This window comes from Talpa occidentalis, unplaced genomic scaffold, assembly GCF_014898055.3.
Source record: "Talpa occidentalis isolate TD23 unplaced genomic scaffold, MPIMG_talOcc4v2.1 talOcc4.17, whole genome shotgun sequence".
Classification (NCBI taxonomy): domain Eukaryota; kingdom Metazoa; phylum Chordata; class Mammalia; order Eulipotyphla; family Talpidae; genus Talpa; species Talpa occidentalis.
Window position 1 is genome coordinate 32,960,567 of NW_023601754.1, and position 25,915 is coordinate 32,986,481.

Below are 25,915 nucleotides of genomic sequence, written 5' to 3' on the forward strand. Positions count from 1 at the left end.
CATACTTACTCTCTATCTTTTAACATTGTTTGACCATTAGAACAGAAATTAGATTATCCATTACATCACAAATGAGGTTGAGATAGAATTTCAGATTTATATTTCTCTATGCAAAAGAAAAATTTTTAAAGTTAAATATTTTACATCCTTGCAAACACACTTCATGTCTTATATGCAAAATGTGGAGAATAAATCCTGTTTCCTGATTATTTTAAAAATGTGCCTCCAAATGTTGATGCGACTTAGGAATTGAAGTGAAATATTAAACCAAATGAGTGTCAATTAACCTTTAGTATACATGGGAAAATCTGGTTCAGATTCTCTTTCAGAATTTTCCTGTTGCTTTTCAGATTTATTCCAGAAACACAAATAGCTGTGTTTCTTTTTTAAAAAAATATTTATTTATGCATAGAAGTACTAGGGTACAGGCCAGAGGTTTGAGAGGTAGGGGATTCCCCAGAGGCAGAGTGGGGAACAGAACAGGCAGACTGATTGAAATACACTGCTGAGGGGAGCAGCAGACGAGTCAGGAGAGGTCTACTGCGCCATATGGGTCACCTCCCTGGCTGGGGATCGAACCTGTGCCTCAGTGGCTGCGGATAGCTTCACAGTGCTGGATCTTAACCCCCTGCACCACCAGGGAGGCCCCTAGCTGTGTTTCTTGTATATTCATATTTGCATTTAGTTGTGAAAAACAAATGAGTAGGCTTTTTTAAAAAAGAAAAAAACTATTTTTAAGCCAAAGTCAAAGAAGGTATGAAAGAGCAAAGCTTAGAAATATTGGTGTAAGAAAACAATCTCTCCAGAGATGGTCTATGCATGTGGCCCCTGCTCAAATTCCTTGTCATTAATCACAAAACCATGGGATTTTTTTTTTCATCTTCACATTTGCAAGTAAACATTAATTTAAATGAAAGTCTGATAAAAAGTCATAATTAAAAATGAAGCTTTAACATTACTTGAAGAAATAATTCTGTCTGAAGGTCCTGAACAACTCCTAACCAAATTGAAGGTGTGGGTATGTTTCTTAAAATAATCAACTTTGGAGTGACTTACAGCTTTCTCTCGCTCTCTCAAACAACTAAAGTGGTAATAGATCCAAAGGGACAAAATGTGTTCATTCAGGGGTCTGACCAATGTTTTTAATGCATTTACTTCAGAGTCTGAAAAGAAAACACTAGAAAGTTTATTATTTTTTCAGTCTAGTGCTTTCCACTTGTTTCCTGTCAAAACTGCTATCGCCTAAATTATATATTAGTAACTATTTAATTTTATTTAAAATTATTGAATTGCTTTCTTGAATTAGCCAGAATCCATGCACCCTGAGTCAATCTGCTGCTTTAAGTGCGCAAAGATTATCTAATGGGGAGCTCAGTCACCTGTGGCAAAGCTATTAGCTCTCACGAGTGTATTAATACAAAAACAACAATAATGAGTAGCAACAACATACATCAGGTTTAGACTGTAGGTAAAACACAGTATTAAGTGCTTCACATATGATGGCACATTTAATTTTCACAACAACCCTGTTCTGTTGGCACAATTATTTTCTTCCAATTTATAGATGAAGAAACTAAAACCAAAGAGATTAATAATTGCATCCAGGGTCTTACAATAAGTGATGGATCCCAGAATAGTTTGATGCAGATATGCTCTTTAAAATGTGCTCTTCCTTAGAACCGAAAAACAAAGATAGATTCTGCTTCTCCAACCCAAATAACAAGGCAATAAGGACCACAGATGGCATCCCAGCTGTGTCTAATATACACCTGGGAAAGCAGTGTCACCTGAAACCATTTCACATCGCACAAACAGAAACAAAGTTTTGCCAATTATCTAGTTAATCCTGTTAATTTCAGTGAAGCAGTGAGGTTTCAAAATAAATTTTATTTGGCCTGAAACTTTGATTTGGCTGTCTGCATTTATTGAGAGAAGTGGATAATCAGGAAATCTTTAGTGAGCCCTGCTTAGCCATACCCAAATGTGTATCACTATCTCTTATTGAGTCTGGTTTGAAATTCTTAATATTCTTTCCTCAGTATTGTATTTGCTTGTTACATATTGTTTTTACTAGTTATAGATGTATATTTTGAACATATGGTCGAATTAGAACTTCAGGAATCAGAGTAGCAGGCTATGTGATGAGGGAAGAGAAAGGTTAGAGGGCTGCTAAGTGAGTTGCTTCTATTATAATTTAGCACCTCTTTTCTCTCAATCTGGAGAGACCTTAAATGATGTGTGTATATTTACTTTAAAGACCACTAGGGGAGAAGCTGTTAACTGTCATCAAATAAATTTCACATGATCATTCTTATATCCATTTATTTCCCATGCATTCTGAAATAGAAAAGAAAGCTTCATGTTGTCATTCTCTTTACTAGATATTAATTCCTAGATGAATTTGATTTTTTTTGCAGTTGAATGGTGATAAAATGAAGCTATTTTGAAGCACATTAAATCTGCAAATTTGAACACTTTGATGCCAATGTTCATTTTATTGCAAGGTATCCTATTTTCACCTTCATAAAATTGAATGCTTGCATGTACCATATAATTAAATTTAGCCATACCAAAAGCTCAGGTCTATGCATTTATTAACTCTTGACTGCATCACTGCCTAGGAACTTTGATAAAGTTTACAACAATTTTCTTAATCTCTGATGTAATTTCTCTAGTAGGTAGCTCCATCTGTAGCTTAGACAAATGCAAAACATTATTTTTTATGGCCCCTATCACAATGGCACAGTATGGTTCTGGCAAAGACATCCATGATTGGCAGGAAATTTTCTTCTCCTGGGATACAGGGCTCCCCTCATTGTTGGCCCTAAAATCTGCCCTACGGAACAGAACTGCTCCTCTGAGGGAAGCAGAAATTAGTTGTTCTTCAAGATTAAGACTTATAAAGTACATTCTGGCTGGTCACCAGAAAATGATAATTTTGCAAATCTTGGAAAGTTTGAAGCTGCTAAAGGTGGCATTTGCAATCTGTTCCTTCAGCAGGATTTTATTCAGATCAGTTCTACAGGAAACCTAGAGGATGTAATAAGAAAAAAATAAAGAGAGGGACAGATTCTCTGGAATAAAAACTCAAAGAACCCAACTGAAATTTCTGAAATATAGATGTGCTTTTCATGGCTAAGGGTCACAGCCCCATCTAATCTGTTAAACTAATTGCTGATAGATAGTATCTCTCCTTCCTCCTGCATTGCTAAATACAAACTGTCTTTTCTCCCACATCTCCACTCATTGCCACCACCACCACCACCACTGCATATCTTCTCCTTGATCAAAATAGATGACATTTCCCCCAAAGACCCCTCTTGTTTACCTCGCTGGTTTCTTACTCACTCTATCTTCTCTGTTTAGATTCTTCATTCCATGCTTGTTCGTGCTTATTGATTAAGTACAGTACAGGGTTGAAGCTTAGATGTCATTTTGTCTGTGAATGCCCTCTGCTATCATGGATAATTTTCAAAAAGGTATTATCTACATATGCTTTCTCCATTTGCTTACATCCCTGGCACTTTTCAGACAATTCTGATCTAAGTGTTGCCATGCAGTTTCACTGAAACTGTTCTTACAATGTCACTGAAAGCTTCCATATTGCCAAATGAATGTTTTTCTCTGACTTTATCATATTAGATTTTTCATTAACTGTCAAATAAGTAAGCCCTTGCTTTGATTTTTCCAATACTCTTCTGTTTTTGGAACCCATCTCCACTGATTTTCCTATGAACTCTGTGACTTTTTTCCTTCTAATTTTCCTTCCTGGCTCTACTCTAAACCAAATCTAATGTTAGGGTCCCCCAAGTCTTAGTTTGAGTAACTTTTTCAGTGTATACTCCCCTCCCATGCAATAATGTCATTGATTCCCAGGATTCAAATACCATTGCTCTGCTGATCACATCTAGATTTATAAATTCAGACCAGATGTGTCTGCATTTTTCAGATTTGCATATTAAACTGCACTCTTTATGTCTTACCTGGAATAATCCCACATGTGTCTTAAGCATAACTGTCCAGAATTTGCCATTTGATTTGCACCACCACAGCCTGTCTCCCATCATCAACCCAGTTGCCCAAGCAGAATATGAAGGAGGAAACCTATATACCCTGTTCTTTCACATACTTCATGTAATACATCATGAGCAAGTTTCAGAAGCTTTGACACAAAAGGGATCTAAAACCTTTCCACCTCACTCTCTGAACTAATAACTATCTTTATTTAATGTGTGTGCATGTGTTTGATTTTAAATCTGGCAGTTGGTATTGTATTCTTAATAGTACACCTACATTCTTTTTAAATTACACACAATATTAAGTGTGATATTTTAATATTTTAAATTAGACCATGCTACATATTGTATAATTCCATGTATTTAAAGTCAAACTACAAACAAGCTATTTTTAGTAACAAGATCAGAATTGAGGTTGCTAAGAGGGAATTGGTAGTAGGTAAAAGGTGAGAAGAAATTTGATTGGAATGCCGTCATAAGGAACTTTCTGAGAGGGCCATAATTTTCTTGATCTATATTTTTAGATAATGTTATATGAATATTTGCAACTGTCAATTATACACTCAAAAAAAAAACAAACAAACAAAAAAAGACTCCTTAGGATCTGATCATTTAATATTAATTATATATCAATTAAAATAAAAAGTTATAAAATAAAGGTTTTTATTAACTTTACATTGAACATGGAACAAAATCCTGACCCCTCAAAAAGCTCTGAAAGCTTTATCCATGTCTTCCTATCCAACCTTGTTGTTCTCCATTATCCTTTGCTCACGTTTCTCACTCCTCTCTTATCTTATTTTAGCTGCTTGAATATATGAAGTGCTTGTGAGTCACCTCCAGCTCCATTATCAGCCATGCTCTCAGTTTTTATGTGGCTGGTCCCTGAGTTTCAACTTTAATGTTTATCACCATACTGTCAAAACCAGGTCACCACTTCTTATCTATTTATTTTTGAACAAAAATTCCATTTATTTTTGAACAAATACTACAATCTGCCATTGTTCTGTTTTTTTTGTTTTTTGTTTTTTTCTGTACTTTTTTTTTAATCTGAGCATAAAGTCCTTGGGGCAAAACCTGATTCTCTCTAGATCATTGTATGTCCTTAGCCACCCTAAAATAGTGTCTAGAACTTAGAAGAATTTTTTTTATTTGTTTATCCCTCTATTTCAATGTGTGTGTATCTTTTTTTCTTCAATGAATGAAAGAGGTGATATTATACAGGGTTCTAAAATGTAAGTGCACTTCATTTGGTTGACCAGATGAGAAGGACATTTGAGTGGGAATGAAATAAGGGAAATAAAACAGAAAACCTAATAGATAATTGTTTAATTATTTTCCTTATTAAAATTGATTGTAGTAAGTGTTCACTCCTGTCTTTTTTTGGGAGTTGCTGAAATTTATGCCTCTGCAGAGAGATTAGCTAGACAATTTTTCCAAGATTTGTCCTGTCTATATATAACAACTCTTTGCACAGAACTTAGTGGGATAGTCTTCCCACAAGTGCATACAAACTAATTAACTAGCATTCTCTTTGTACTGGTTATCTGTGCTATACAGTGCTCTCCAGAGGAAAAAAAAAGTACTGTAGATAGGCGATGGACGGAAGAGAGGGAGTGAGGGAGGTAACACAGGCACATAGATATTGATATTTATTATAAGGAACAGACTCCCATGATTATAGAAGCCTAGAAGTTTCACAATCTGGTATGTACAAATTGGAGACCCACGAAAGCTGGAAGTGTAGTTTTATTTTATTTTTTTAATATTTTATTTTATATAAATTTTAAAAAGATTTATTTATTTAATTTTAAAGGATTTATTAATTTATTTATACAAGCACTGGGTACAGTCAGAAGCGAGAGAGGGTGAGAGAATTCACCAGAGCCAGAGCAGGGAGCAGAACAGGCAGAAGGACCGAGGTACACTGCTGAGGGGAGCAGCGGGCGGCAGGAGGGGTCTGTGCTCTATGTGTGAACCTTGCCTGGTGGCCGGGGAACAAACCAATGCTGCAGAGGCTGCGGGCAGCTTCGCAACCCAGCGCTCAACCACTGCGCCACCGGGGAGGCCCTATATAATTCTTACATCATTTTTTTTTTATTTTTGCACAATGTATGCATTTTCATTATGGCTATATTCCCCATACAATTGCACCCCCCTTATTTTGACTCTAGTCCCTCCTCTCCCCCTCTCCCCCCTACCCCCGTAGTTAGTTTTAGAGACAGAGAGCTGAGGGTATAGGTTATAGTCTAACTTTGAAGATTTGAGAACCAGGACTAGTGAGGACAGGAGAGTAATGCTCCGCTGAACAGCAGCGCAGTGAATCTGACTTTCTCCATCATTTTGTTCTCTTTGGTCCTTCATTAGATTGAATTTAAGGGCAATAGCAATCTGCTCTACTTGGCTTCCAATTCAAACGCTAATCTCATCTAGAAATACCTTCACAAACACATACAGAAATTATGTGTAGCTACATATCTGAACATCTCATGAGCCAATCAGGTTGTCTTATAAAATTAACTTATCACATCATTAGACGGGATAAAAATCTAGTCAACATTTATCAGGCCTCCCTGGTGGCGCAGCGGTTGAGCGCTGGCTTGCGAAGCTGCCCGCAGCCTCTGCAGTGCCGGTTCGATCCCCGGCTGCTCCCAGGCCACTGGAGGAGGGTTCCGCATGTCACGCAGACCTCTCCTGCTGCCTACTGCTCCCCTCAGCAGTGCACTTTGGTCCTTCTGCCTGCTCTGCTCCCTGCTCTGGCTCTGGTGAATTCTCTCACCCACCCGCGCTTCTGACTGTGCCCAGAGCTTGTATAAATAAATAAAAATAAATATTTAAAGAAAATTATCTATCCTTATCCACAGGATATCAGGAAATAATATATCATGTGATAAACTCTTGGTAGATGAATCAGCAGCATTGTACATTCATAGCACAATAGGAACCATTTACAATCTGATATTTAAATAAGAAATGAAAATAGTTAACAGGATAAAAATTTTCAGAATCTAACTCAGGGAATAATCTTTAACAATTATAGAGGGAGGCAAATAACCAGATGGTTTGCACTCTCCGGGCCAGGAAGGGGAAATACAGTGCTTCAGAATTACCATCTTGAAGCCTGACTGCCTCTACCTTATGGGATTTTGTCATCTGAATCTCTCAAGGGTCAAGAGTCATCTTTAAGCTTGAGACAAAAAAATAAAAAGCCTCCTTCAGGACTCTGGAGCTGCATGGGGCACGTAGTCTTCTATGTTGTCAGACTAGCAGCTGTTACCTTATCTGTGGAAAAGCAACAGCTGATGTTTTCTGACATGGTGCTATGTTTATATACCATGGAGTAATGAGTTTGCTCCCTGTTGAAAATAAAGCGTGTCAGAGGGCACTGGAGTCACACTGCTGGTCTTGTCTGGAATCACAGAATCTCAGAGCTGGAAAGGTTCTTGGGCTGTTAGCACAAGCATTCATCAGATTCTGGAATCAAAGAATTGTATTGGGTTTAGAGCATTTCACACTAAGGAGAAATTTGAAGTATCATAATGTGTCCATAACAGAAAAATTAGTATCATGAAAGATTTGGAAATAAGTAAATGCAATAGAATAGTTGAAGTCAGTGGGGATGTTTAAGCAGTAGAAGAAGGGGGTGGGGAGATTATGGTGTACATGAAATATAGACTCAACTGTCATGGTTGTAAAAGTCTATCATAATTTTCATTGGATATATAAGTTAATATAATTAATACCTACATATTATTAAAAACAATTTTCCTATATTTTGCAGTGTTATCTTTTTTCCCCTAATCTAAGTTTATCTAGTGAGAAAAACTAGGACTTAGGGAACTCCCTTGTGGCACAGGGGTTAAGTCTCAGTACTATGAAGCTATCACTAGCCACTGCAGAACCAGTTCCATCCCCGTCTAGGGAGCTACCCACATGGCACAGCAGACCTCTCCTGACTCGCCCGCTGCTCCCATCACCAGTGTATGTCAGTCAGTCTGCCTGTTCTGCTCCCCACTTTCTCTCTGGTGAATCCTCTCACCACCACCCCTCAGCACCTCTGGCCTGTACCCCAGTTCTTGTATGCATAAATAATTTTTTTTTTTTTTTTAAAGAAAAACCAGCACTTAGGGATGTTGCTCTGCAGAGAACAACAAGGGGAAACAGTCAGGGAAAGAACAACAAACTGACAAGGACCAGAAATTAAGAGATACCAAGGGTGAGATTGGGGTGAGGGGGGGGCAGTGAGCAGGGAAGAGGACAAGGACAGAGGGAGGGAAGTGGGTTTAATTCCTGCTTCAGTCCCTCCTTCCAGATTATGGGACCCCTGTTTTTGTGTGCAGTCCATGGGGCCACCAAATCTTCCCTTTCTCCTTCATAGACGCTGTCACTTTCTCCTAAGAGAGTTTGAATGAATTTGTATGCTTACCACTCCCAAATTCCTGAGTAAGACAGACCCCACCAAACCCTCCCTTCTCCTTGAGTGCTTTTCCCCTAGGGTGCATTTCACATCATAGTCCTTCCTCCTTCTTCCTTCCTCCTTCTGAACCCTTTTTATGTAGGCCTCTGGACTCTTTTTGGTCATGTTATCCCTCTTCTATGCTGATACAGCACGTGCTTTTATTGTCTACCCTCTAGAGTTTATTTCTTGTTAATGGAACGTACATGATCAATTTTTCAGACACTTTATTATGCGTATTTGAAGATTGCATTTTTTTCATTTCAGAAGAAATTACATATGATTATATGCCGTTTACGTGAATTATTATACTCAAATACACACATGTCTATGCATGTGTGTCTGCACATTTATATATATATATATATATATATGTACATAGATATTAGCAAATATTGTTTGGCACTAAAATCTTCCACATCTCATTTTCTCATTTCATCATTGTTCTACCTGGATGCATGGAACTACCTAGAAAGCATGAGTGAATTTTTAGGGAGGAATGTTAAAAAGCAATATGAATTTTTGTAATTACTTCTGACTTATGAAGCCATTTTATTTAAATGAGTCGGTGTTAGCATGTCTTCTTTGTGGATTGAAATTTTATCAATATAAAACTCTGCCTTGCCATTTAATCCCCTTTACATTGCTCTTCCTAGTCTGATGTTAATATTGTTTACAATTGTTTATTTTTTAGACATTTCTGGCATTGTTTTTCTAATCCATTCCCCTTTTTTCATCTTCAGTAGGGTGTCTGCTATGCCCTGATAAGTGGCGTCTCTGGTGATTATAGGTTCCTTGTGGTGAGGGCAGTGAAAGGTGTTCCAGTGACACTTTTCTTCTATGTGAACAAATCTGCCTGCCTGGGAATAATTAGTTCTCTGGGACTCTCTTCTGCCCTCCTGGTGCCAGGGCCCACACTCACTATGTTAATCAAAGATGCAGATGCCATGTTCTTGATGTCGCCCCTCTTTTAATAATGGAGGGAATGTCCCATTATTTCTGTTAATGAACAAAATTCAACTGAGTAAATTTTAAAGATCTGGTTTTACCTACCAGTTCATGAATTGAGCAGCCCTGGATGTAGCAGATAGAAGAGCTAGCCAAAGCAAGATTTGCAGGTAGAGGGGAGCAGAAGCAAGGTTTTTGCAGTAGACAAAAAAGAAGGGGCCAGGGGAAAGGAAAGGAAGGAGTGGGAAGAAAAGGGAGGAGGCCTAGGAGGGAGATTTCTTCTAGCAAGCTTACTTGCCTTAAAAGGAATGGCAAAGGGTTTATTTTTTTTTTTATTAGGCAAATTACCTACATAGCACTGATGAGGCCACAACTGATTGACTTAAGGTTCCATTGCTGGGAGAGCAGAAACTGTAATTAAGTCTTGGTTTGGTGAGGTGGGGCGTAGTGTGAGCAATTCCATTGAGGCCTGTTATCTTGTGTTTAGCACCACCCACTTTTTCAATCCTTAAGTATAGGCTTGGAGTTCTCCCAAGTAACTTCTTATTTTGCACTAGGCTTCTCTGTAGATATCTTTTACTTTTAGTTTTCACTTCCATCTGTTTTAATTTACTTTTTTATCATTCAGGATTTCCCCCCAGTTTTTGACCCACTGATGATCTTGCTTTCCTGTGTATATTCCAATTTGTTCATCTGTAGTACCTCCCTCAACACGCTGTAATGATGGTGTCTCTGTGAGTTTTCCAATTTCCCGTGAACACATTGAAAGGAGGGATAATTTCATACTTTCTGATTTTAATGCCTATCGTTGTGTCCACTACTGGAATGTTTAATAAACACACTCTAAATGAGTAAATGAATGAATTTTTCCTCCTTAAAAAAAGCTGAGGAATTCTCCTTCATTCTCATTTGACAATCAATATTTTCCCTAAAGTTATTATTCTTCAGCTCTCCTAAAGATAGGTTCTTCATGAGAGAATCACCATTAAAATTTATTTATTTATTTATTTTTAAATATTTATTTATACAAGAACTGGGGTACAGTCAGAGGCGCAGGAGGGTGAGAGAATTCACCAGAGAGTGTGGGGAGCAGAACAGGCAGACTGACAAAGTACACTGCTGAGGGGAGCAGCAGGCGAGGCTGGAGAGGTCTGCCGTGCCATGTGGGTTTCTCCCTGGCTGGCCAGGAATCGAACCCACGCTGTAGAGGCTGCAGACAGCTTCACAGTGCAGGGTTCAACCCGTTGCACCACTGGGGAGGCCCCCCATTAAAATTTAACCTTAGAAGATTTCAATTGATGAAGAACATAAAATCTAAAAAACGGGAGTTTTCGTAAAGGAACACTTCTTGTGACCTTAGAAATTGCTTTGTGATTGTGTCATTATAATGAGTGTAAACAGGGAGCAAAATAGCATGGCGCCAATAATAAAATAACACTCACTTTCCCAAGGCCTTAGCAGCTCACCAAGCATCCCACAACTTGCAGCAGATATTTCTTCCAAGAATACAAAGACCACAGAAGACTAAATAAAGATTAAATAGATTTTGCAAAATCAAAATGTGATGAAAGTACATTTCACCTGGGGAGAGGGTTAGGAGAGGCAGTGACAAGGGAGAAAGTGTGTGCAGAGAATCAGCCTCTCTAATCTCAGAAAACAGAGCCTCTCCCTGGGACTGCGCTCATATTGACTAATCACAGAAATCTCAGAGCAGGGATAAGAGAAACTCCTGAGGAAGCAGGGCTCTGACAAACTTCTCTGCCTGGACACAAGAATTTTTGGGCTGGGTTTTCAAAGTAAAAAGAAACCTGCCTGGCAAACAAGCTGAAACTACAGAAAGTTTAATTAAAGCCAGTGGGGGAATATTAAAAGTGGGGAATAATTAGGGCAGCCAGAATAAAAGAAACCAGAAGATGATGAAGGGAAGGCTCTGGAGGCATGGAGCTACCTGGACAGCTTTCTGTTGACAGCTATTAAAAATAAGTTTGTTTTGTCCATTTCCAGTATAAATCTTTAGTTCCAGTGTTTGTGTGGATGTGTGTCTGTGTGTCTGGATGTGTGTGTTATCCCCATTATCTGTATTTTTCCTTGGCTACCAGCTGGGAGGGAATGAAAAAGTGTCATGATCCAAACTGATTTTTAATGAGGACAGCTTAGTTCCTGCCAAGTCCTTGGGCATGAAGTTGGCGGACTGGGCCCACTGGTCCTTGAGGGTCCCTGCTCTGGATCTGAAAACCCCTCTGTTAAAAACTTGGCAGCCCTTCCACAGTTTCTCTTCCCCTCTGCCAAACAGATGAAGGCAGCGTCTGGCTCTGAACATGTAATGCTGAAAGTTGCCACAACTGTCAAAGGCCCAAGTAAGAAGCACTTCCTTTCCCTGACATTAGTTAGCTTCAGATCCAACCCAGGATCCTCTGCTGTTGTCACCTTTCCTGAGAGCGTGCAACTTCTTTTATTTTTTATAAACACCAGAGATGCCACTTCTACATTTAGTTTGGTAAAGACCCAAGAAGAAAAAAATCATTTGGAGAAGCTGTCTTTACGAAGGGCACTGTTGCTGATGCGTCTAGAGAAAAGAGTTTGTGTAGGAAAGTATCGGGCAATCAAACTAAAATTTTGACAAAGTCAGATTCTGAACTTTCTGTATATAAACTTAGGAATTTGAACTTTCTATGGAAATGTTGTGAGGAATGAACAAAGCTCTCTATGCAGAAGAGTAAATTGCATTATTAATATCACTAATACCATCGTCATTGCATTAAAATAGAAAAATGGTACTTGCAGACTACGGAAAAGGTGAACTTGATATAGATAGTTTGGCCACAGGAAGATAACATAGATGCTATTATTTCAATCACAGGTAGGATGAGAATAAAGTCTTAACTGTGGGAGTAATAATAATTATTATTAGAAACAGAATACATATTTCCAGAAATATTGAGGAGATAGAATCAACAAGATCTCATGTTTGACTTTCAGGGAGAGTAAGGAAAGGCATGATAAGGTACCCGCTTTCAGGCTTGAATATCTTAATGGATGGTGCTGTCAATTACAGGCACTGAAAATTTAGATTGAAGTCAGCTTCCTTCTTTACAGTAATAGGAATGAGATTAAAAGTTTGAAGACCATTAATAAGTGTTTTTTTTTTAAAGATTTATTTATTTATGCGTACAAGAGGTGGGGTACAGGCCAGAGGTGCTGGGTGCGGGGGGTGGTAAGAGGATTCACCAGAGCCAGAGAGGGGAACAGAACAGGCAGACTGACTGAAATACACTGCTGAGGGGAACAGTGGGCAAGTCAGGAGAGGCCTGCGCGCCATGTGGGTTGCTCCCTGGGTGGCTGGGGATCTAACTTGTGCTGCAGAGGCTGCGGATTGCTTCATAGGTTGCATTTTTTTTTTTTAACATTTATTTATTTATTTATACAAGCACTGGGTACGGTCAGAAGCACGGGAGGGGTAGAGAATTCACCAGAGCCAGAGCAGGGAACAGAACAGGCAGACTGACAAAATACACTGCTGAGGGGAGCAGCGGGCGGCAGGAGAGGTCTGCGAGCCATGTGGGACCCTCCCCAGCGGCGGGGAAGTGAACCGGAGCTGCAGAGGCTGCGCACAGCTTTGCAGCCCAGCGCTCGACCACTGCACCACCAGGGAGGCCCAATAAGTGTTTTTTTGAAATACAGAAAAAGTGAAGCTGGTGGTTCTTCCAGCAGATAATAATTCCCAACTTATAGGGCTTTAAACATTGCCACGATCAGTCCACATCTCAAACCAGTGAAATAAAAATGCTAAGGCCAGGATACAAGCAACAGCAAATTTACTAACCCCAGGAAAACACAAAATACAGTCTAGTTTTAGAACCACTACAGAACACCTCTGAGGCAAATTGGAAAAGGACAGTAGGAGACAAAATATGCAGGTTGAGGACCTCCCCGGTGGCACAGCAGTTGAGCACTGGGTTGTGAAGCTGCCCGCTGCCTCTGCAGTGCCTGTTCGATCCCCGGCTGCTCCCCAGACACCAGAGGAGGGTCCCACATGGCGCGCAGACCTCTCCTGCCGCCTGCTGCTCCCCTCAGCAGTGTGCTCCAGTCCTTCTGCCTGCTCTGCTCCCTGCTCTGGCTCTGGTGAATTCTCTACCCTCCCACGCTTCTGACTGTACCCAGTGCTTGTGTAAATAAATAAATAAATCTTAAAAAAAAAATATATATATATATATATATATGCAGGTTGATCCAAAAAAGAAGAGTAGATCCACACTCAGTATAAAACAGGAAAAATCAGTTGTATTTGAAGCACAACGCTCCAAGGAAGGAGAATGTGGGAAAAGCTCAAGAAAATTCATTTGACCCAAGTTGAAGTAATCAGGGCTCACTTACCAGGTGATGAATACTTGGCAGCTGACATCTCAGGCAACCTATGAAGCAGAGCATGAGGATACACCAGAGGTCAAACATCTTTAAGGAGACCCCCCTTCATGTCTCATTGACTTAATTATTTTTCTTTAAGATTTATTTGTGCATACGAGAACTGGGGTACAGGCCAGAGGTTTGAGGGGTGAGAGGATTCACCAGAGACAGAGTGAGGAGCAGAATAGGCAGATAGACTGAAATACACTGCTGAGGGGAGCAGCGGGCAAGACAGGAGAGGTCTGCTGTGCCATTGTGGGTCAGCTCCCTGGCCGGGGATCAAACTCATGCTGTGCTGCAGTGGCTGTGGGTAGCTTCATAGGGCTACAACTTAACCCCTTGCTCCACCAGGGTGGCCCCTCATTGTCTTAATTCTTAAAGGAATTCCCAACATTGTGGTAATGTCAAGAGCTTGTGGTGGGAGGAGCAGATGAATGTTTGTTTTCTCCATTTTGATGAAATAAATCTGCTGCTTCTCATGCAACGTGGAGTATTGTCAATACCTCTGCACAAAAATTAACCTAAAAATCCTCTTGGTGGCCCTCATATAGATGTTTGCCTGTCTTTAATATTATTTTAATACAGTGGCATACAAAGAAATATTTTCCTGTTCATCCCCACACTCATGTTTCTGTAATTCTGTCTTCACCCTACAGGTTAAAGTCACTTGTGCCTCAAGAGGAACTTTATTCGATGTACGGGAAGAGAGGATGGGCTTTGAGTCATTCTACCAAATAGTAAGAAATAATCTTTTCTCCCCAAATTCTGCAAGATTCAGTGTTTAATTATATATTACTATAATATTGAAAAAAACAATTTTAACATGCATAGCTCCAATCATAAGCTACTCAAAGCATTTTCAGTTTTGCATATTGCTTCATTTGGTACTGTGGGTATGTTTCAAAATTTATTAACTAGTACCTCAACATTTTCATTTAGTTTGTTTTTACTCTCTATGTATATATGTGACTATCTTAAAAATAGTCACAATTATCATTTTTGTTCCTCTTAAGTTTTTTCTTATATATTAAATTTCCAAAAAGAGAATGGCTATGTTAAGTAATATTGGCATCCATAATGTTTATGGATAAGTAAAGGTAAATAGATAAGTCTCTATTTACATAGATAATGTCTAATATATGGTTGATCCAAATAATTTCCATTACCTTTTAATATCAGTTTCTGAAATCATTGTAAAATGACAAAGTAAATGAGTATGTGCATGAGAAAATGAGTGTGTATGCATGAGTGTGTGCCTTAAGTTGCTGCCAACCAAGAGACTACCAGTTAATTATCTCTTGGTTAAAGTCACTAATCAAGAAATAATTCAATGAAGTTTTAAATTGTATTTTTATTAATATTATTGACATCAAAAGTTATCAGGTTTTTTTTTTTTTTTTGAGAGAATGGATTTATTTAATGGAGACTTGTTCATATATTATTTATATTTTTTCTTAGGTTATTTCCCTTGCACCCAGGTCTTTTAACTCAAAAGTCCATGTTTTATGGGATGCCTGGCTAGTGCTGAAAGGTCAAAGATGGAGCAAGCAATTTAGGATGACAGAAACAACCTTATCCTGTTTTGTCCCCGCTCATGAACTTTGGACCCATTAACTTGTTCTGTCCTCATAGCAATTAATTGTGAATGGATACCTTTTTCTGTATTGATGTTTTAAATGATTGAGAGGCTAAATGACATCTTGACATATCTGATTTTCCATAGTAGATATCTAAGAAGAGATTCAGCATTAAATTTTTTGTTAATGTCTGAATGCATTAAGGCAATTTCATTTTCAAACTTCAAAGTAATTTCCTAAAATGGAGACTTCTGATGCCTACTGCCCTCAGAATAAATCAACATGTATCCGAATCATGCCAAGCCAAAGCAATGATTTTCTTTGAAAAGAGCATTGATTTAACAAGTTGTTCATTTGAATGAAGTTATTATTTAATTTTTTAGTTGTTAGAGTCTTGTTTTATTCACATAAAATCACTTGGAATCAAGTAATTTATAAAGTGATTGGAAAATACTTCTTACCATGAAAATATTTTAATAACTAGCTAAGATGAGGGGCTATTTAGCTTAATTGAAGGACCATTGAACAGAGTTAAAATGTGGACTTAATCGTAGTGCTACATAAAATGTACAGTGTGACCAAAGTCAAGTCCCTTTGCTTTTCTGCAAATTATCTTACTCATATGTAAAATAGGTTATAATTTATAAAATGAATATTGTCAAGAGATTGCATTATTTTTTCACTCAAAAGTAAAATATATTTATGTAGAATGGTTGGAGAATTTATATATTCCTTGATAGTAAACTACCTGCTTTATTTAATACCAAAATGCTATTATAAAATGTGATTTTGCGTTAGCCAGTGTGTCACATTGTTTTTCAAAGACAGATGCAACAGTGTCTTTAATCCCACAGACTCCTCACATTGTTAACTTGCCTCTCTTGCCTAGGAGAGGTTGAATGTAAATCATTTTCCCTTTAATCTGGTTTGGTTTATGTCTCCTTTGGCCAATAGAGGATGGTAGGAATGATAGTATTGAACATTAATTGTTGGGTTATAAAAGTTAATACAGCTTTTAGAACACTTCCTTTTATAACCATCTAAGAAGTCCAACTCTGCTGAGGTTGCCCTACCTTGCACAGAAAACACTTAAAATGATCTGGATGTAGGCTCAGCTGAGATCCCAGTCAATGGTCAAACTTGCAGATTAAGACACCTCAGATGCTTCTAGCCTCCAAACATCAAGTTTTACGAGCTGAGGCTCCAGACATAGTAAAACAGAAATAAATCATATCATTATGCCAAGTTCAAATTCCTAAATACATGACCCACAATCATAGTAAAGTGGTTGTCTTCTATCACTAAATACAGGGGTAATTTATTAGGCACCATAAAAAGTGAGTAGAAATATTGAACTTGGAAGTAAAGCCCTACAAAATATTGTATATTTTTACAGTACTACAATATGCCATATTAAGCTATACTTCTTTATGTATAATACAATCTAAAACATGGTAACGTCTTGGGAACCACGTAGAAGCAGACAAAGCCTTAAGGAAGCACTTAGTGAGAACTTAAAGCACATTGTTCAAAACTTGGAAACTAGGAAGAGAAAAATTATAAAAGCTATAGGAAAGGAGGTGCTTTAAGAAGTGGCACAATGTTTAATAAAATTTTCACCTTGTGTGGTGTGGAAAATATGAAATATACTTAATGAAATGAGGAAATAATGACAATTCTTTCCAGATGGAATGTAGAGGGTGTTTTCTGCCTTCTTTATTAAGATAAGACTGAGATGAACTAAAGAGCAAACTATTCAGTTCTCAAGTATTATAAAGGATATATAAAGTGCCCTGAACAATCTTTCAGGGTATCAAATAAGTAAGAAAGTTCCTCTGGACTAGGATTGATTCCAGGATTAAAATGCAGGATTCGTTGTTAATATCTCAGGAACATCTAAGGTGGTATCTTATGAAACATTTAAGAAAATGTTTCCCATCACATCTAAGGATGTTAAGATTTTTGAGGATCCAGTACCATAAATCATGGGGCATTTGTTACTTTAAGAGCATGACAATACTCACCCTAAACTTAGTTTATTTTTTTTTTTAATTTTTAAAAAAGGTTTATTTATTTATTTATACAAGAACCAGGGTACAGGCCAGATGTGCGGGAGGGTGAGGGGATTCAGAGACAGAGCAGGAAGAGAACAGGCAGACTGACGAAATACATTGCTGAGGGGAGCAGCGGGCGAGACAGGGAGAGGTCCGCGCTCATTGCTCGCCTCGCCCCCCTTGCCGCCGCCCAGGAACGAACCGGTGCTGCAGAGTCTGCGGACAGCTTCACAGCGCGGCGCTCAACTTCCTGTGCCACCAGGGGAGGCCCTACTTAATTTTATTTTTATAGCCACGTAAGACCAACTCACTTTTCCCCACTTCCTAATTTCAAACTGTAACGAATAATGATTATAAGCTAATATTTAAGTGATTATAAATTAAATGATTGTTTTCGTCAAAACTGGGTGGAATAGTGTAACATACCAGAGACTCCAATATAATGTCCAATATACTCCAGAACTCTCTATCCATGGTCATGCCCAATATGAATCTTCTATTGGTAAACTACTGTTACAGAAGAAACTTCAATGATGAATACCTAGAGAGAAATTGAACTTGAGCTTTTGAAATGATCAGACACTACCAAAAAAAAAATATATATATATGTATATATGTGCTTACAGGGCCTCCCCGATGGCGCAGCAGTTGAGCGCTGGGTTGCGAAGCTGCCCGGCCTCTGCAGCACCGGTTCGATCCCCGGCTGCTCCCCGGCCACTGGAGGAGGGTCCCGCACGGCGCGCAGACCTCTCCTGCCGCCCGCTGCTCCCCTCAGCAGTGTACTTCGGTCCTTCTGCCTGCTCTGCTCCCCGCTCTGGCTCTGGTGAATTCTCTCACCCTCCCACGCTTCTGACTGTACCCAGTGCTTGTATAAATAAATAAATAAATCTAATAAAAAAATTAAAAAAAAATGTGCCTACAAAGCCAATTGCCAAAAACAGGTGGGGGAGGGGGGAGGGGAGAGGCAATTGAGAGAATGTTTTATCTTGGTATGATTTTGTCTGTACTATCCCCAATATATAGTCTTCCTTCTCATCATCATGCAGGATTCTTACCTACTATAACACTGCTTCACTTATGCAATGTTTTGTCTTATCAGGCAGTGTCCCATCTAAATCACAAGATCATTACCAATCTTACAAATAGATGCTCCTGTGTTGTTGGGCCACATACTGGGAGATTTCAGGAGATTTCAGCTGTGAGGAGATCACTGGAAAATAAATGAGTTTGTTTCCATAAACACAATAGTGCTTCTTATTAAATATGGGTGAAATATTATTACAAAATGCAGTAAAATAACTGTAAGCTGGTAGAAATTAATAAAGTGCAATTCAGGGAAGATGCTGCTTTAAGATAAGACATACAACCTGACTCTGGTTGTCATAGAGGACAGAGCATAGGACCTTGTGGCATTTGAGCCAAGTGTTTAAATCCTCATATTTACAGGAAAATTACATTTACTATTTACTTGGGAGACTTCCCAGTGAAATAACACACTTCAAAGAGAGTGAGCCTTTCAGTTTCAAATTTGAATGTGAAATTATAAATTTCTATACATTTTACCCCATTGCCAGTGAATCACAATCGACTCTATTGCAATTTTCCAAGGAAACCTAGTCTCTGTCCCCCAAACATAGAAACACTGTAAAACTGTCAGACAGGAGGCCCTCCCTGGAGGAGAGAGACATTTACAGTACGACCCAGCAGCTGTTGTGGGAATCCCCCAGCAGTAATATTTACAGGTATTGTCAGTACCAGTCATGCTGCAAATTCAGTGTCGATGCCCTTATGGAAGCTAATGGTTAGCTGAATATGAATTAAATTGATGTTTTTGTCATAATCAGGTAGAATACCGTAACATACTCATCCACTCAGCCAGAGTGCAGCCTCCTCCTCAGAGCAACAGTGTTGAAAACATTTTGTCTCTTAGGAAGGTGTGACCTTTGTGTTTCTGACCACACTCCGGACTGTTGCTTTCCCATGAGGTGTAGGACACAGCGTCAGTGTCATATGTCCTGGGAAACGAGGAATGTCATTCTCAGCATAAGAAGGCTAAATGCCAGCTGTTAAGCCTTTAAAATGCAGCACATTTTCTACTTGCATTGTATGTTGTTAGAAGGACTCTAGTTGGCAAAACCTTGCACATGCAAATAAGAGTGAAAGTTAAACAAATAGCCCTTGGGCCACTGAGCTATGCTTCTAATCTAGATAAAATGTATATATTTGGATGTTAAGATTAGCACAACACAAGTGCTATCCACTATGCCTCTTTGCAGTCTTGAAGCTAGTTCTTATAAGCTCTATTTTGGAATTTCCGCCTGTTGAATCTTGATGCTGTTATGTTATATCCAGTGTTTACGTATTCCCTTTCACTCCTATACCTTTCGTGGCCTCATTGACACATTATTTTCTTTCAGCATCCATCCTTGTTCTCTCTCCTTTGCTCATGTTCTCTCTTCTCCCTGCCTCTCTACTCTTCTGCCCCCTCCCTCCCTGAATGAAACATAAAATAAACATGCTCAAATTATATTTTTAGTCTCTGCATTCATACCCTTTCAAAGTTCTAAAAAGTATGATTACTTCCAAGCCAGGCTACCAAAATTAATTTCACCATTAGTTTATCTTCCTGAGGGAGCCATTTCTTCCTCTCATGCATTCTGCCCAGAAAGAAGTTATAAGTGTTACAGGGAGAAAGAGAATTGGAGATTCCAAACAATAACCTGTGACATTATTAGAAAAAAGAGGGGGGAGCGAGGAAACTACCACTGGCTGGCCATATAGTAGATAGGAAGGAGAAGGGGGAAAAAATCTATGTTTCATCCTTTTTCTGTTACCATCTTTTCCCTAAAATAAAGTGCATTTGATAGCACAAAGTAATAGATATATAATCTTGGTTAAAAAAAATGGGCATTTTATGCATGTTCGTATATATGTATCTGTCTGTCTGACTTTCTGTCTGTCTGTCTATCTGGAAACTCAGTCCTATTGTCTCCCTTTCAGCAATATAAAGATCCCTCAGGACATGTCCGAGACAATTTCTATTAGATCTGTGAAGCATTGCCCACCCAGACTTCTCCAGACAGCATAGAGGAAGTACGAAGAGCATGGATTTTATTGCTAAACAAATTTTGCCTTGAATCTAAGTGATGTGGCCTTGGAAAATTAACCTCTTAGAACTTCAGTTGCTGAAGTAGATGTGACGGTACCAAGTTTCTAAGAGGTAGTGTGAATGAAATGAGGGAGTTGTGAAGTGCAGTGCTTAGCACATGTGCGGATCTCTGTAAATGCATGTTCTGTCCCTGGTCTTCCTCTCTACATACATTGCAGTGCGCACGTAACTTGAATAACAGCCATCCTATTGCGATTTGGTTCGGAGCTTTGTATGTTCCTGCTTCTGAGCTCTCTGCACCCATCACAGTGCCTGGAATATGCTTTAATACAAACATTTGCTGAATGAACTGTGCATGTGCATTGCATGAGTGTGTGTGCATGTGTGTGAGACATACTTCTCTACTTTCTATGTGTTAGTGTTTTTTTTTTTTTCCCTTGTATTCCTCAATGTAAATACAGTTAAAATTTCCAGATGAGGGTATCATGGAACCAGGAGTTACATAATGTTGCTCAAAGTCACATATTAGTGAGAAAAGTAGCCAAAACATTGATCTTACAATACAATTCTAATGCTTATCTCTTAATCACATCACTGCACTGCCTTTTATGTTGGACAGGTATAATTAATCTTTGACATTTGAGGTAACGGAGAGGCATAATGAAACTGGAGGTCACGATTGGCCTAAGGAAACAAAAGTAATGCTACATGATGATCCCTGCTAACTTACTTTCAGAATAATTCTGGTAGAGTTGGCATTCCTAGTTACTTTTTGTATCTTGCCAAATCTGCAACTAACCTAAAATTACCTGATTGATGAAGACACACTTTATGTGCAGTAAGAGAGAATATGGAAGCTTGTGGCATCTCATCAACTCTCTAATTTCCCACATTATGCAACAAAAAAGTGATTAAACTGAAAAGGCACTTTACCATTCAATGCAGGGAGAGCTGCTTGATTTTATTTCCAGAGGAATTAGCCCTTTCTCACTCCCTCTTTGTCTTTCAAAAAATGAAGGGGAGGAAGGCACTATGTTGATAGGCTTTGTAAGACGTCTGGGACACAAGAGAAAAGAATTGAGCTTAAATCTCCTATAAAATGACAGTTCTTGTGCCAGTTTTAACAAAAACAACTAACATTCAACAAATATTTGTGCAGTGACAGACTTCAGATAAACCCTTCCCTGTACCACCTCACTCAAGACTCACTACCACCTGCTGAGATGCTTGTGATTATCTTTCTTTTTTTTAAAGATTTATTTATTTATGCATACAAGAACTGGGGTACAGGCCGGAGGTGTGGGGGCAGAGAGGATTCACAAGAGACAGAGAGGGGAGCAGAACACGCAGACTGACGGAAAACACTGCTGAGGGGAGCAGCGGGTGAGGCAAGACAGGAGAGGTCTGCTGTGCCATGTGGGTATCTCCCTGGCTGGCTGGGGAATCTAATCCCCACTGCAGAGACTGCAGACAGCTTCACAGCGCTGTGCTCAACCCCCTGTGCCACAAAGGAGGCCCAGTATCTATTTTTTATATGAGAAAATGGAGGCACACATAATTAAATAAGCGCCCAAAGTTGCAGGATTAGTGTTAAAATGAGAATGTATCCAGGCATTTAAATTCTTGTATCTGTGCTCCTAACCCGTACATTCCAGCAACAGAAAAGTGAGGCCAGAATGGTGTAGAAGCAGAAAGAGGCATTGTCATCCTAGGAGAGTAGTAACTTAGAAGATTGATGTTGAACAAGAGACTGTCATCCAAAGGTTTACAGACCCTCCATGGTCTGGGACTGATTTTAGTTTTATACAAAGAAGACATTTATAACACAAAGTACTTATAAACTCTAATTGCATTAAATAGTCATCTTAGAATAATACAAATGACTTACTTGTAAAGCAGTAAACCTCTTTCCTCAGATATTTTCTCAAGAGTAGATGACCCTGAGTGATCTGTTTCAAATATCAATCCATCTATAAACAGGTTATTGCTTATTACTCCCTAACACTCCTAGACAAATGGCCCCTGATTTTCAAAAGTTGGTGTTTGACACTTCATTTCTTTTTCTTTTCTGTTGTAATTTCTTCTTTCTTTTTATATATTTTAATTGAGGTAATATTGGGGTACCTCCATCAGGTATCACCATCAAAGTGCACCCACCACTAACTCACCCATAATTCACCACTGAAGTCCATTGTGCTTTCTTACTTCTTTGTTAAAAAACCTGCTTTAGTTTATCTTTTTTGATTGCTGAATAGTATTCTATTGTGTATGGAGTTAGAAAGAATTGTGCTCAGTGAAATAAGTCAGAAGGAAAAAGAAAAATATCAGATGGTTTCACTTATAGGAAGAATATAGGGGAACCAAACAAGGGATAAGGGAAAAAAATAATTGCAATAAAAAACCACAACAAAACAAAAATAAACAGAAAACTATAAATCAGAGACATTTTACTGGGGAGGGGGAGGAAGAGGGATCAAAATGAGGGTGGCATTTGGGTTGTTTCCATAGCTTAGCTATTGTAAATAGTGCTGCTATAAATATAAGGGTGCAGGTGCCCTTTTGAATTAATGATTCTGTGCCCTCTGGGTAAATACCTAGGAGTGGAATTGCTGGATCATATGGAAGCTCCATATCTAGCAGGCTGAGGAATCTCCACATAGATTTCCATAATGGTTGGGCCAGTTTGCACTCCCACCAGCAGAGAAGGAGAGTTCCTTTTTCTCCACATCCTCACCAACATTTGCTGTTGCTAGTTTTTTTTTAAATATGTGCCATTCTCACTGGTATAAGATGATATCTCTGGATCAAGAAGGTGTGGTACATATACACAATGGAATATTACTCAGCATTCAAAAAAGATAAACTCATGCAATTTGCAGCAACATGGATGGAGCTGGAAGGGATCATGCTAAGTGAAATAAGCCAGAAAAAAAAAGAAAAATACCACATGGTCTCACTCATAGCAGGAATTTAGAAAACCTAAATAAGGGACTAGGAAAAAGACTAATTATAATAAAGTAAAAATCAAAATCAACAATCAACTATAAACCAGAGACACAATGAGGTGGGGGGAAGGGGAGGAGGTATTGGGGTCAAAATAAGGGGGTGGGAATAGTATGGGGAATATAACCAAGATGAAAATGCATGCATTGTGCAAAAACGAAAAATTATATAAAAGTATATAAAATTAAAAAAATTAAAAAATGAGGGTGGGAAGAGCGCAAGGGATTATGGTGATGGTGCACAGGTGAACTGGTGCAAATTCTGTGGTGCAAGCAAACATTGTGAAAAAAAAAAAGCAATGATGTAAAATATATATAAAGAAAATATATATAAAGAAATATATATAATTATATAGAAAGGAATTTTGTAAAATGGATCAAAAACATTAAAAGCATATCCTCTGGAATATCCTCTGGAGGCAAAAAACAAAAACAAACGAACAAAAAACACCACCCTTGCTTTAATGCTTTAATGCCTGTTTTCGCTGACCAAAGGCATCCAGAGATGTTCGCTTTTACGACCCAAGTCGCAAAGCTGAATGCACCGCGAGTGGCTTTACGGCAGCCCATGCAGAGCGGCCCGTGCAGAGCGGCCCGGCCCGGCAGCCCCGGCAGCGCCTCCCGCCCACACCCCCCAGCGTCGCAGCGCCCCGCCGCCCAGCTCTGAACCGTGTCCGTGAGCTTCTGTGCTTTATCTCCATTTGTTTTGCGCATTCATGAGCACGCCAGGCCTGAGGTGTCCGGGAAGCCTCAGAATGTAAGTGAAACCGGACCTTGAAACTGGACCTTACGGCCACTTCGTGGAGACCCCGCGCGAATGCAAAGGGCTGCGCGTCAACTGGACGGAACCACTTGTGTGAGCTTTTTCTTTACCCCTGACCGTGCTGTCGCGACTGCAGACAAGGGCAGCTGGAATGGGCACGTAGGCTTTTTTTTTTTTTTTTTAAGATTTATTTATGCATACAAGAGCTGGGGTACAGGCCAGAGATGCAGGGGGTGAGAGGATTCACCAGAGACAGAGTGGGGAGCAGAACAAGCAGATTGACCAAAATACACTGCTGAGGGGAGCAGCGGGCGAGTCAGGAGAGGTCTGCTGTGCCATGTGGGTTGCTTTCTGGCCAGCAATTGAACTGGTGCTACTGCAGAGGGTGCAAATTGCTTCATAGTGCGGTGCTTAACCCCTTGCGCCAGCAGGGAGGCCGGGGGCACGTAGGTTTAAGAAAGATTTACAGGATGTTTTGATCACTAACTGAAATCATATGATCGAAAAAGGCGGGAGGCTAAGCGTGGAGCACACGCCTGAGTCAAGCCCTCCACATTAGCCACATTGGCCACAGCTGCCTGCAAACCCGCTTGGAAGCCAAGCCCAGAAGAAGATGTAGACGCAGAAGAAGGTGTAGACATTAGTGAACTGTCTGCCCGGAGTGTGTCAGACCAGGACGAGATTTGAAGAGTTGGCCCTGTTCATCACTCTTCTCCAGCCCACACCTCCCACCACCCCAACCTCCAAGGATGAATGCACCTGCCTCCCACCTCTCGGCCTTCCAGTGCGCCCTGCTGTCTCCCCGACTCTGGTAAGTGGAACTGCACGCCGTTCATTATTTTTACTCTCTACAAGCTGCGGATTTATCATATCGTTGCTGCTTTCAATATAGATTGGTGCTAGTTTAGGTTTTATGTGTTTTATGCCGTGATTTGGTGGTGTTATTTTTTGGATATGGGCATGCTACAGACATTTTCATATAAATGCATGGTAATTGCCACTTTATACCATTTTGCCTTAGGAAAGATTTCACGGGAGTACTTTACTTTTGGATAGCAGGGGGGGACCTGTAATCTGTCTTTGTCAGTACAGACTGCTGTAGCAAAACATCATAGAGCAGATGGCTTATAAACAACAGAAATTTATTTCTCCCAGTTCAGGAGGCTGAGAAGGCTAAGATCAGGACATCAGAGATTCCGTGTTGTTGGTCTTGTAGCCATGTTCTCCCATGGCGGAAGGGGCTAGAGAGCTATCTGGTGTCTTATTTATTTATTTGCACAGATGAACTGGGGTGTAGGCCACATGTAAGGGAGGTGGGAGGATTCACAAGAGACAGAGTGGGGAACAGAACAGGCAGACTGAAATACATTGCTGAGGGGAGCAGTGGGAAGACCGGAGAGGTCTGCTGTGCCATGTGGGTCAGCTCCCTGGCTCGGGATCACACTCAGGCCATAGTGGTGATATGCTGAGATTTATACCCTAGGACACCAGAATGCACCCCCTGTTGCTTTTATAAGAGCGCTTATTCCATTCATGAGGTATCCATCCTCGTGACCTGATTGACTCCCAAAATTCCCACTTGCAAA